The following is a 13631-nucleotide window of genomic DNA, read 5'->3' on the forward strand; positions in this document are numbered from 1 at the left end:
TTTGGTCTGTTTGTTGGTTTTTGTTTGTTTTCTTCAACCTGAATGCATAAACTTGAGTTGATCTGAAGGAATTATGTAATTTTGGAAGCTTTTGTGTCTGGGGAAAAAACAAAAAAAAAAGATGAATACTTTGAAGGTTAAATGGAGATTTATGACAAGCTTTTCTTGTCATTTCCATAGAAAAGAACAACTCCTGCCCCCCTGGATTTTGAGTAGCAAATCTTTGTAATTGTTATGTGCTACCTTAGCTCTAAGTATCAATGATTTGTTAGCTACCTTTCCACTTTGATGTCACACAGTGTCCCCAGCTGTGGCAGGGCTGAGATCTGTACCCTGAATCCCAGTTAAGCTCCTGGCTCCTGCACACCTCTGAGGCTGCAGCTTCCCCCCCGCCTCCCGCTTCATCACTTCAGTGTAAAAGGTGGATTCCAAACTTTGTCATCTTTATGAAAGGCTCAGATTCCCTTAACAAGCTGGGTGCAGGCAGCAAAGCTCATTTCATCCTGCCTATGCAATGTGCCATCTCCTCCAGTCATCTCCACTAATCTCATTAAAGCTCTGTTTTTATGAGTTGGAGGCTCGTAATTTTTGTGTAGTTGTTGCTGCTAGTGTTGGAGCTCTGCATCAGAGCTTGTTCTTATAATTAATGTGACAGATCTTGAACTAGTACATCAAAACAGCACGGTTGAGGCAGAAAATCACTGGGAAGATCATCTTTAATCAAACAGCAGTGATTCACGTTTAACTGGGTAGATGGGAAGTCCTCTACCTAGCTGGCTTCCCTAAGGACATGGTCTTCTTAAAAGCTTTGCTCAGCTTCCTGGGCTCCACCACTTGGGCTTTTTGATGGAAACTCTTTAAAATGATATTTCTGTCAGCACATCAGAGCTGTAGCTGGGAAGCTCTGAACCCTAGCAATTTTTTCATACTTATTTTCCAGAAGTTGTACAAAAAAAGAGAAATGTAAGGGAGACAATCTTGATTTGAAGCTCCCGGTGCAAAACTGTGTGGGTTAGGTGGAAATTCTTTGTTTTGGAAGTCCCAGTTCTTTATTCCCCAGACTCTCTCCATCTTTCTGCAAAGGATTTGTGAATACAAAGAACGAACATGCACATCCCCATGCCTCCAGCTGGGCCTGAGTAATTGGGAGCTTTGAGGCAGACTTTGGGAACTGGGAGTACTTTCATTGGTCAGTTACAGTGCCTTCTGATACTGCACAGTTCTATCACTTATAGGTATCCAGTGCTTGGGAAGGCTTTGAGATTTGCCAAGCTAATAACAGCCACTCTCCACAGTTCTGGTGTGCAGGTTACCAGAACCTTAGATTAATGGCAGTATTTTTATATTGCCATAAACTTTCATTCTTGACTAGAGATGTGTACTGCAATATACTGGTATGTTAACACAGTATTTATTGGCTGTGTGATGCAGTCTTACAACAATAAGATTTGGCACAGCTTAAGATTCAGGAGCCTAGATTTCAAGAGCTGAAAGCATTTCTAGCTGGCAGGATCCCACCCAGCAGTGCTCAGGTACCAAGAACACCAACCTCAGTTATCAGTACTTTTTTTTCAGAATAATTCCTAGCTCTGAAGCTATTGGCCTTTGTGGCACCATGAGGAGACATCCTGGTGCAGGAGCAGCATGGCAACATCTACGTTCCTGCAGTGTTCTGCTTCTGAAACAATATTCCCCCTCTCTTGCTCTATATATACCAATGGAATCTTTGAGTTCAAAACCTAATTAGTAAATATGTGTCATTTACATGACAAAGGGGAGTGAGCAGGTTCTTCACACGTGTGCTGCCCTCCGAAGGTGATGGGAATGGAGTTTGCTCCTCAAGTGCAGCAGATACACGAGGAAGCTTTGGGAACTCAAGTGCTGCTAGGACCTCTGCCAGAGAATTGCTCGAGGAAATTAACTAGTGGGAGGGGAAGGAGAGGGGGAGATGGAACCATCTTTCCCTACTGCACTCTCCTGCAGTTGAAGGCTGGTGACCTTAAGCTATTGAAATGCTTATAATTGTCTCATTATGGACAGAAAATGTAATTAGAAGGGACAGCAATCTTTCTCCAAATTCAAAACACCGCAGTCTATCTTTGAAAGCAATTTTGGCCATTAGCGCAGGTGGTAATGTCCCAGCAATTGAACTCAATCTAATTGCAGTGTCAAATGGCTAAGGAGAAAAAAAAAAATGAGCTCCCTCCCCAATGCCACCTGACACAGCTGTGAGTCCATGGGGAGAACTAGGAGCTCAGGGCAGTGTGGAGCTGGGGCAGGAGAGGAGAATAGAGTGGGACATGGGCACTCATGAGTGGGCACTTACCAGCAGGAGGGGATCTTTGCTGGCTCCATGCTTCTAGTGCCATTTCCCACTGAGATCAGGGGAGCACACAAAGCAGCGTGTTCTGCATCTGCAGATGGCATCGATTGTGTTATTTTTGCTGGGGATGAGTGGCTCAACCACATGTTCTCCACTACAATGAGCTAAATTTACTCATGTCTTTGTCTTGCTCTTCCTAGATTTTAAAGCAGCTCTATATCCCAGAATAAAGGATGCTCCCTAGATTTAAGGATGCTCCCTAGATTTGTCAGCAAAGCTGAAATAGGCATGGGAGAGGAGCTGGGTGAAAGACAGACTCTTTGGTGGTCTCAGCACAGTGTCTCTTCCCTTTCTTGCTAGGAAGGGATGGCTTCAGCCAGCCGAGCATGAAGAGCGGTTCACTAGGGCTTGTAGCAAACAGGCTAGGCAGCTGCTGATAGCTCACAGTCATTGCTCTCTGGTGCTCTTTGAGGCTTTCAGAAAATCCTGTGAGACCTCTGAATCTGTGAGAAATGTAGTTTCACATTCCTCAGTGTACAATCAATGAGTGTACAGAGTTTTAGGCTAAATAGGATTATTGCAATGGAAAAATAATAAGGGAAAAATGCTTACCAATGCTGTAGACTCACAATATTCTCCAGGAGAAGTAATCTGCAGGAAGAGATCCTTCCTCAGTGGCAGTCAGCACTTAAATGGGATCTAGGAGAGGTGCAGCCAGGCTTCACCCCTTCCGGCAGCACAGCTGAATTACCTTCACCTGTGCTCCCATGGCTGATTCATTGCTTGCCTCAGGTGGTCAATCAGAGGTTCAGGCTGTGATACAGCAATTCCCAAACACTCAGGCATTATGAAGTTGAACAATCTATTTTTGGTGGAACAACATATTGGTCTTGGTTTCAACCTCTGGTGTATTTTCTTTGAAAGAATTTACAGAACTCCTCTCTCTATCATTTATTTACACATTTAATCTCAGGGGATGCTGAGGCACTGGCACAAGCTGCCCAGAGAGTTGTGGGTGCCCTCTCTGGAGACATTCAAGGCCAGGTTGGTTGGGGTCCTGGGCCCTGATCTAATGGAGGGCAAGGAGCCCGTGGCAAGCGATTGGAACTGGGTGATCTTTAAGGTCCTCCCCAACCTAAGCCAGCCTGTGATTCTATGATTCAATTCTGTGATTCTTTTCTCCAATCAAAAGCAGAGAATCTGAAGGTGCAGAGAAAAAAAAAAAACAGTTTTTCCTTGATCTTAATGAAAAACTGAGTTATTAGAGTTAATGCAGAAAAAGGAATTTTCTCTATACTGATCCTCTGTGGTTTTTTGTTTGTCTGTGTATCCAGGGTCTACTTTGGGTTTTGCAGAATGGAGTGGGACATCCAACCCCATCTGGGAGTGCTACTGGCAGACAGAAGCCACCCTTGCAATGCATCCACTGCTCCTCTGCTAGGGAGGGACTGACATTTCCAGAAATGCTGCTCAGAAAAGCCCGTGCATGAGTAAAGTATTACTATGGGAACTGGTGGAAGGTACCATCTGGTGGTACCTGTCCAGAGCTCATCTGCAATGTGTCTCCGTGGGCTTAGTCTTTAAGACATCATGTCATGACTTTGCAGCCTGAAAAAGGGGCGGTGATGGTGTGCTGAAGAAGGAAGAGACTGAATGGAAGGAACTAACGAGAAAAGAGAAAAGCTAATTTTTTTTTAATCTCTTGAGACATGAAAGAAGATTTTTGCAGCTAATGAATTATTTCTGAAAACACTAGTAATAGCTACAGGCAACATTAACTTCGAGAATCCCAATGAACAAGCCTCATTTATGCACAGATTTAAAATTCTAATGTATTTTCATTTGCATTAGCTCAACTCCAACATGACTGGGGGTCTGGAAGGAGGCCAGAAGAAGCAGACATGTTGCTGACAGTTTAGCACTAATCTCCTCAGATGCAGCAGCGGAAAGCAGTGGTCAGATCCTATTGAAGTCTGGGGCAATCAATTATTTCAGCAGAGATGCTCTGACATCCTTTGTTAACACTGGAAAAGGGAGGAGTTCGTGGTTGCTCCCAGCAAAGTGGTGTCTTCAAGATCAGTTGTGTCATAGGTTAAACAGCTCTGCTGCTATGAGAAAACCCACAGTGGGAATCTGGCCCAGCTGAGAGTAATAGAATTATTGCTCTCATCTTCATACACCAGAGTTCCTGCCTTGTTTCAATGAAACTCCACTGCCAATTTGGTGTTAAAACCCAGCCAGGACCATGGACTGGAGCACAACAAGGCATTGGATCCCATCTATAGATGGGAATGTGGTGGCCTGAAATCCCATCTCGCAGCTGGAGCTGGGCTTGAAGTTTTCTGGAGCATGGGGAAGGGGCTGATGGGGCTGATGCTCATAGGTTTGGTTGGCATCTTGGTGGCAGCGCTTGGTGATGAAGGGATGTGTCATCCAAGAGAAAAAGGGAAACAGATGGTAGAGGGAGTTACAGTGGGAGGAAAACCCAATTAGAAGTCCCAGCATGGTTTGTGGTAGGAATATGGATCTTATACCTTGAGTAACAGCCAGGAAAAGAGTGGCACCCAGTTTTTACACCCATGGTGGTGAAGATCCTTGTTTAAAGCAGAGGTTGATACTGAAAAAAAAGCGTTTGTGAAGCTTTTGAGAGATTCTTCTCTGCAGGGAGAGAGAGAATGTGGACAATACAATAGGAAAGATGATAGACCTAAATCCAGAATGCAGGATCATTATTCCAATATAGTTTTTAAATTTTGTTTTCCTTTTTTTTCCTCTGGAAGGATGCTTAATGTTTGAGACAGCAGCCAGGGAGGTGGAAATCTGTGATTTCACCCTGGGGATACCACCAGCCCCTTCTGCCATAGACATCCTTTGTCTCTGGGGTCACTTGCAACCCTGTTTTAGCCACCCAGCAGTTAATTTCAAGCATCAGTGAGCATTAACATGAGCTGAAGGAGGGTAGCCAGCACTTTCTGCAAAGTACTTCATTTGTGCCATTTGTAACTCTCTGCAGTGCACAGGGACCAGACATGTTGTCATTCCCAGCCCTGATGTGGATTGTGGCCAGTAAGAAGTGTTATCTGAATTGTAAATCCAAGCCTGGAATTCCAGAAAATATCCAATTTGTGTTTTCCTGTGCTGTTTTTGCCTCCTCATCTCCTTCCTCATGTGTTGTGACGGAGCCTGATGGCAGCGCCCTGCCTCCAGAGAGAAATCCTGCCTAAGGGCTAGGGAATCAGGCCATAAAAATAAGTACTGAAGAGCAAGAGATATAGTGAAAGTCTTGAATTTTTGTTTGTTCTTTATTACTGTAATCCTTTTTTCTCCCCATGAAACTGTTCCTTCCTGCTATTGCACTGAATTAGCTTGCTGAATACATCTAACATTTTTCCTTCTCAGATCAATAACTAATGTTAATAAATAACTCCTCATAATACTCTTATGAAATAGATATGTGTTTCCTCCCTACTGAAGAGTGCTCTGGAACAAATGATCAGAGTCAAATATAGGACCAGGGCTCAGGCTTCGCTACTGTGCTAAGGCCATCCTTGATGCTCATAATAGCAGTGGTGGAAATGACTGCCCATGTTTAAAGCTTTTTTGCTTTATGTAAAGTCCAAGAAATGCTGTTCTGCAAGTTTATTCTGGAACTCTATGAATGTATCTATTGCACAGATTACTCATAATGTAGGCATATATTTAAAAAAACTGCAAAACAGTATGTGATACTTGCTGTCTTGGAAATCCTCTTCATTTGCCTCAGTACGTCTGGAAAATCTTCTTACAGCTCTGGATCTGGTTTGGTCAGTGCAGCCTCCTGTCTTACCTTCCATTCATCTACCCTGGCACCAGGGTGGGAAACAGACACTTGCAATATCCTTCCTCCATTTTCTCTTAATTTTTGTTATATAAATTCTATATATTCTGGAATAGAGGCTCTGAACTGCTGAACTCAGACTGAAATCAACTCTCCTAATGAGCTCATTTATATTAATAGGATATCAACTGTTTCTTTTTGCTGGATTCCCAGTGGAACAGCTGATGGTCTGCTTTTTCCCATGTTGGCTTTCTACTTCAACTGAAATGCCTCAAAAACATTTGTTTGCTAGAAAATTTTAGTGGAAGCCAGTACTGCTGATGTGAATAACAAGAGAATAGGGAAAACCACAGATTCTTCTGGTCAATTAGACCTTTGGAAAGTAGTCTGATCTTTTGTATATGATTAGTCAGCTCATAATAGCCGCCTTCCAAGAAATAGCTTCATGGTTTCTGATGACTAATCCTGAAAAAAAAAAGAGAGAGTTAGAGCTATGGTTATGTTATTTGCCATGAGCTTGAATTTAAGAGTTTGAACGTTGCTGATACAGCATATCAGCTTAAGACTCCTTTTTCTTTCCTGGCCTAACTGGTGAGTAACAGCTCTTTGGAGATGATGGATAAGAAAGGCTACATTGGACAACATATGGGCAAATCTATCTGCGGGGAATTAATCATTATTGACTTACACCACTAGAAAAGTACTTATATACTTTCTATTTCTTTGTCTTTGTTTTTTACCGGTGATTTTCTTTTCCATTTCCTTGCCTCTTTACACTCTTCAGAGCTCCAGGGACATCCAGACCTTCCCATTAGCAGGGAGGGGGCAGTGCATGGCTGGTCTGAGACCGAGAGCAGTGTCACCCCAAACACAGAGCAGGCCCCAGGGCTGCCCAGAGCAGAGCGTGGATCCTAACGGCAAGCAGATTGCACATTTGCATAATGATGCAAATGAGTGATCTGATCACAGCAGGAGTGTCATGTCTTGGCAGACCCTCATTACCATTGCACAATACTGGAAATCAGCCAGGAAGGTTTGGGAAGAGGTCATCTTCCCATTATAAGCCTTGAGAGAGATGAAATCTCGTGAGCTTTGCTTCCTGTGGAGCTGACTGCGAGGGAAACCCACAGTCTTGGTGCCATCACCTTCCTCCATGGCTCAGCTGAGAGCATGGTGTGATCCATGCCAAGTTGGCTGTGCTGGGATCCCTGCAATGAGTGACAGCAGTTTCTGTACAGTCACACAAGCACTCAGATTTACCAAAGGTTTGGAAGGTAAGTGCATGTCTGTGTGGCACTGGAGATGTTTCACGAACTCTACCTCAGACTCCTGCACTATGGGGACTTAATTTCTTAAGGCATTTTTGGTTTTGCCAGTCTCTCATGTTTCAGAAAATAATGTCTCCAACTTATTGAATCATCTGGCTATTAAATCTGCCTGTAAAGAGGAGTAAAAACTAGACCATGAACATCTATGGGAATTCATTTTTATTAAATAATTTAAATTTACACTTTCTCATGCCTGGATCAATCTCATCTGAATGTCCCCTAGCGTTCTTCTCTCTACCATTTGGAAGAATGCTAGAAGCTAAATCACTATGCAGTTCATTTTTAGACTAATTATCATTAAGGCATGAAAGCAGCATTTTACATTACATGTTTTTTTTCAGTTCAGCAGATAGACCGATTCATTTTAGCTTCTATTATTGTTAACCACATATCTGCCAACACTACCAAATGCCACTGGGTACAGCAAAGTGTAAGTCTACCCTTAGATGAGAGTTGTGGGTTCTTTGTTTAATTATATAGGGATTAAATGGCGTGATGCAAAGTTGCGCAAATTTGCTCTTCTTTTCCGAAGCTAAGGTTGATGCTCAGTGCCTGTGTTCCTAACCAGAAACCACAAACTTTCATTGCTGTGACACATTAGTCTCAGCTTCTGCTTGGCTGGTTGCAGATGATACTCTGGGGCAAATTTACTTCTAAATGCTCTTGCCTGCTGAATAATAATGATGTCGCATTTCTTAGTAGCTCAATTTCTTTACAGAAAGGGGGAAGGAAGGTAAGTAAGCAGAAGGAGATAGAATGGAAGAACTTCTCCATATTTTATAAGCAAAGATCTTCCTACAAAAATCCTTGTAATTTATTTAAATTGTTACTGACTTCTCTGAAATTAACAAAATATTCAAAACCTGAACTTTTCCTCATGTTCATTAATTCTGAAGTGCCTAAATATCCTCTTTGGTCTTGGTGACACAGTGTGATATTACATGGAAACTGGAATGTCCCTGGAGAAGGCAGTGACATCTCCAGGAGTGAAGTCTGTGCTGCATCATTGCTATTTTCAGCAGCTTAGCTTCCAGCACCACTCGCCAAGTTAAACTCTGGAAGAACTCCACCGGCTTTATTAAGGAAAGAATTAAAAGTAATATGAAAAAGTGCCTATGGCCAACGCTCGGCGTGCACTTACCAGATCTTTCCATAGCGTATATTTCCATAATGTACATTTAATATTTGTTTTATGACTCTGTTGTATGACGTAGAGTGCCACAAAGTACCATGATATGTACTGTGTGGGTCTGGGCTGCTCCTCATCCCCCTCTGCCCTTAAGGGTGTTGAGAAGAGCTGCGTGAGCTCCATTGGTGTTGAAGGGTTCCTGGGGCTTCTGTGCCCCAACTTGGGGTGTGTGGTCCTTCACCAGATGGTTTTGTTTGATTCACATTTGGGATGACTAGCTGACGGTGCGGGGAGGATGTAGGCTTGCTCTGGATGCTCAGAGAAACAGCCTTCATTAAATAGATAGGGTCAGATTTTGTAACAGGATGGTGTATAGTGTGAAGAGAAACAAAAAACCTGCCTAGTTTAGCATAAATAAAGATCACAGGAAAATCCATCCTGTTTGGAAGGAAGAGGCAGTGAGGTTATTGCCGATGCTCTGGAGTGGCAAAAAGTGCTGCAAGGAATAGCTGGGAGCAGCATGGGCCAGAGGGCTAGGCAAAGCAGAGAGTAATTCCTGTAGCATACTTTAACTAGGAAAAAAATATTTAATAGCTGAAGATTTGGCACACAATAATGAAGCACAACGCCTGAAGAGATAGGCATTATTTTAATTTCCTTGATAAAGAAAATCAATTCATAGAGAAAACCTCCTTGGACAGCATAATTACAGTAAAGGATTATAATTCAGGAGCTTGCATGCTCAGGCTGGCAGGCAAAAAACAGAAAATCATTAGCAGAAAGTGGAAGAGGAAGACATATGTTGTAGGAATGTCTCCACTTTCTGGTTCTTCATTTGTAAACTTCCCTTCAAGTTCAATGTCTTAATCTTATTAGACATCATTGTCACAGCTTGTAATAGAACACTCAACAAATCATTTAGGTTTTTTGAAAAAGATCTAACTGAACTGAGAATGAACACAAGTAAATGAAGAAATATGCTATTAAAAGGCAATGCATGTACCTCACTCGTGCATTTAACCTCCCGCTCTCCATTTGTAGCTCTGGTGGCTATATAAAAAAAGATTTGCAATTGTGCATTTCTTAGTCTTTTCCATTGGACTGGTATGTGCAATTTCTCTGCCAGGTTGCATGTACTGCAGAGCCACACAGGACTGGTTTCTAAACACATGCTTACATCTTCTTTTTACATTTTAAAATGGCCATAAATTAAAGTGTTTTAGTTAACTCTGTTTCCGTAAAGTGGGGGAGTCAGATTAAAGCTTGGGCGACTCTTGCAAAATATTTCAGCATAAGAAATGTGTTGTAATCAATTCAGAGAAAATATCCCTGAGCGGTTCAAATTTCCTTTGCTCTGATGACTTTCATTATTGAACAAAGCTGCTGCTTAACCTCATGGAGAAAACTGCAGTGGCTCTATCAAGAGAGTCCAAGTTTTTGCCCAGGCAGCAGCAAAACAACCTGTTTGCTTCACTTTCACACTCATAACTCTTTGTCTCCAAACCTTGGCTGTTTTCCCTTCTGTGTCTGGCTCTGCAGCTGCATGCTTGGGAGCGAGATGCCACATCAAGGTGTCTGGTGAGGCTGGGAGATGCTCGGTCCCCGAGCCCAGACACAGCCACAGGGGTGAAGGTGGGCTATGTCCTGCCAGGCAAGGGCTGGATCATTCAGGTCTGGGCACCGAATCTGTCAGCCTCAAAGCAGAAGGTGTTGAGCTCAGCACTGCTTTCCTGAATCATGGCTTTATCCGTGAGCAAATAACATATGTCTAAACCTGCTGTCAGCTGCAATGAGCTAAAGCAGATGCTCAGTGCCAGCTGATGGTGGTTATATTTTTGGCCAGCAAATATGACCAGGAAACAGAGCAAATAAAGGCTTTGGTTTATCCATACCTTTTTATTTATTTCTGTAGTCTGTAGTAAGGGACCATTGCTTTAAAATCCTTAGACATTTGGACATATTTTACAAGACAGTACAGTTTCTGAATGTCACACATTGATCACAGTTTCATACTACTACATGCATATAAAGACATTGATTTTTTTTTTTAATAATTTGCTTACGGAAACAATTGGAGAGGTCAATAAACTTCAACAAAGAATGACTAAATCAAAGTTACAAAAAATGTAAGACTCTAAGTACACTAGTATATGGCTAATGTTGCTGTTATCACCCCAAAATACCAGGGTGTGGAAAAGTTGCTTAAATGGGGAGAAAACATCTGCTGATGCATGCCCCTTGGGTCAGCCCAATGTAACCCAATGAAGGAATTGTGCAAGACGTGCGGGATCTGCTGGGCTGTAGGCAGAGGCATGATACTCTGCCCTTTGTTATATACAAGCTGAGCTGCATTCCCCATTGCTTCCCCACACTGCTCAGGTTAAAACATAACTGAAGTGCAAGGCAATGGAGAAAGCTTTCATATTCTGCTCTTTCTCAAGCTGGGTCACAGTTGGTTTCAATTTCCAGCTATGAAAGGAACATGTGTGCAGGAGAGTCATGGGAAACTTGCGTTTTCCAGTTTTTATTTGCTGTTGAGTATCACATATTTCTTTTAAGGGGAACCCCATGGCTTTCTTGTCCTTTAGCAACTATGGATGACCATCAAGATTTCCCTGGGAGTGCTGGTCGGGTTGGCCATGGGGTCAGTGACTGGCAGAGCAGCACAGCTCAAGCAGTTGTCCTGTGCTTTGGCAGAAGGAAGAGCTGGGGCTGTTCTTTGGCATGATGAGATGCCAAGTAGCTGGCATGCAGCACAGACAGGCCGGCATGCCACACTGAGCACGGAGTTGTCACCAAGCAGCACGTGCAACAGTGTCTTGGTTAGTGTTTTCTCTCCATTTAAGAACTGCTTCATTGGCCTGATAGAAAGCAGGTTTTTTCTGTATTAGTTGGGGCATTATTTTAATGCTAATCTAGCTGGAAAGCAAATTTGGTTGGTAGCTGTGGCTGGCCTTTCTGAGTGCAGTATCATGGCTTCAGAGTTCTAAGTAATACAGAGATGCTGCCCCCACCCCAAACACATCAGTGGGGAGTGCTTCAGTGTGAGAACAATTCTGTGCACCCACCACCAGAGAACCAGAAAGAATTGGAGAAAATAGATATATCGTCTGTCTGTCACTAGACAACAAAATTGATACAAACAAATCCCAGTGGTTGCATGAGCCTAAGAGTGGCTAATGGAACTCAGGAATAGCTGAAAAACAGAAGGAAGAGGAGATTCTAAATGAAATATGGTGTTTAGAGTAGAACTGTTGCATCCTAAAATGGCCTTAACTGCAGATTTCCAGTAAGACTGGAGGTTGACACAGTCAAAGATAACTGATGGCCTATGAGTCAGTAGTGTCCTCCTGGCAACAACCAGACCCTGCACTGGGTGCTGCCAGGGTTGAACCATGTGGTCCTGTTGTAGAGACAGTCATTTGTGAGTTTGGGATGCTGCTTGTGCTATGCAGCATACAAAGAGTGAGCTGACACAGAAGGCTGCTCAGTCAAGGCTGGGATGGTAAGGATGATAATTTTCCTCTTGTGTGAAAGATTTCCTTCTTTCCCAGGCTTTCACTGACCTGTCTCTTCCCATTCCCTCACCTCACTTGTTTTCTTGTAGGTGCTGTGGACAGACACCTCCATCCCTGAGGTCATGCAGAGCCTGTAGTTTTCAATTAGCTCTTAACAACAAGGGTCCAAATTCTTTACTGGGCTAAACTGAGAACAGCTCCATTGATCTCAATGGGCTTTACTTGTAGCAGCAAATAATTTGGCATTTCATTCAAATTCAGCTCCCTGGCATCTCACAATGCTCTAGTTTGGGTGGGTCTTTGCACTGAGCCCAAACTGACTATTACTTCTTGAAGGTGGCGTCCCTGGAGTCTTCAAAAGACCCCTTTAAAAATGTCAAAAGTTAATCCTTGTTCAATCCTACAGAATATCAATAGTATTATTTCTGGATAAAAAGAAAAATGAAAGTTTCTCTTCTAAGCCTCTAGACTGAAGATTTCTTGTGCGATGAAGCCAGAAGCAAGCAAAGCAAAATTCTGAGTAGTATTTACAGATATGAACACTTGTGGCACCCTACCGTTGGTGTCAAAGGACACTTATTTGTGGCTTAGGTAACACCAGCAACAAAGAGGATACACATCCTGAATGCAAACATTCAGCTTTCCTAAAGTTTCCTTTGTCTGGACAAGACAAAGCTTCAGTGCAAGAGCCTGGATCTGGTCAGCATGGGGTGCAAAACACATGCTGAAAAATAAACTCTTCTTCTTTGATGGGCTGGTTGGTGTCTGGGTCATTTCTGTTTTGGTGGGAGGGCTACCTGCAAGGGTAAATTTCAGACTGGCAAGATTAGAAGCTTGCTGTGGTGTGGTTAAATACGTTCAGATGAACTTGGTGATATGAAAACTGCATTTTGAAGAGATTTATGGGATTTTTTATGATAGATATAATGGGTTATTGCACTAGTTTTTTTCAAAAACAACCAACCAGCCAAAGAACCCCACCCAATTTTAATCACCTTGTGTGTAAATAAGTATTGCTGATACATAATCAGATATAAAACAGTTTCTGATGGTTATACTGCTCATTCAGGTGTTAGCAAGAATTTCTGAATACACTATATTCCCAAATTAATTCAAATATTTCAGATTTACTGGGTATTGTGGTGAGCATATAAGAAAGTCACAGAAAGGAGATTGCTTTGGGGTATGAACAGAAAAAGAGGCCAAAATTCTATCTGTGGAAAAAAATTGTCACTGAACATACTGTTTGGCTGATTCAAGCCAAAACTTTTCTGTGGTGTTAAAGGACAATCTGAATCTCTTTGTCACGCTAGACTTTACAGGCCATGAGATACGTTCTGGATGCACGTTTATCTCATGGACTTTTTATTAAACTTGTGTGATGGTACAGCTATGAAGGAGCAAGCAAGATCACTAGGTAAGCAGGTACAGGGGTGGTCTTCACCTTAGCCAAATCCAGTCCCTTCCTGAATGTGTACATGTTCTGTTTTTTTTTATTATCTTACTTTTTTTTTTT

General features: G+C 42.5%; 1 long non-coding RNA gene across 1 annotated transcript; it reads right to left on the reverse strand.

Annotated features, from left to right (window-relative positions):
- LOC109370714 lies at positions 1-2977 on the reverse strand. The gene is made up of 3 exons (XR_002121062.2): positions 2936-2977; positions 2327-2414; positions 1-97 (listed from the first exon to the last, which is right to left on the reverse strand). It is a non-coding gene; the product is annotated as an uncharacterized LOC109370714 (long non-coding RNA).
- Positions 2978-13631: the final 10654 nt, after the last annotated feature.

This window comes from Meleagris gallopavo, chromosome 22 (genome assembly GCF_000146605.3).
Source record: "Meleagris gallopavo isolate NT-WF06-2002-E0010 breed Aviagen turkey brand Nicholas breeding stock chromosome 22, Turkey_5.1, whole genome shotgun sequence".
NCBI classification, from domain to species: Eukaryota; Metazoa; Chordata; class Aves; order Galliformes; family Phasianidae; genus Meleagris; species Meleagris gallopavo.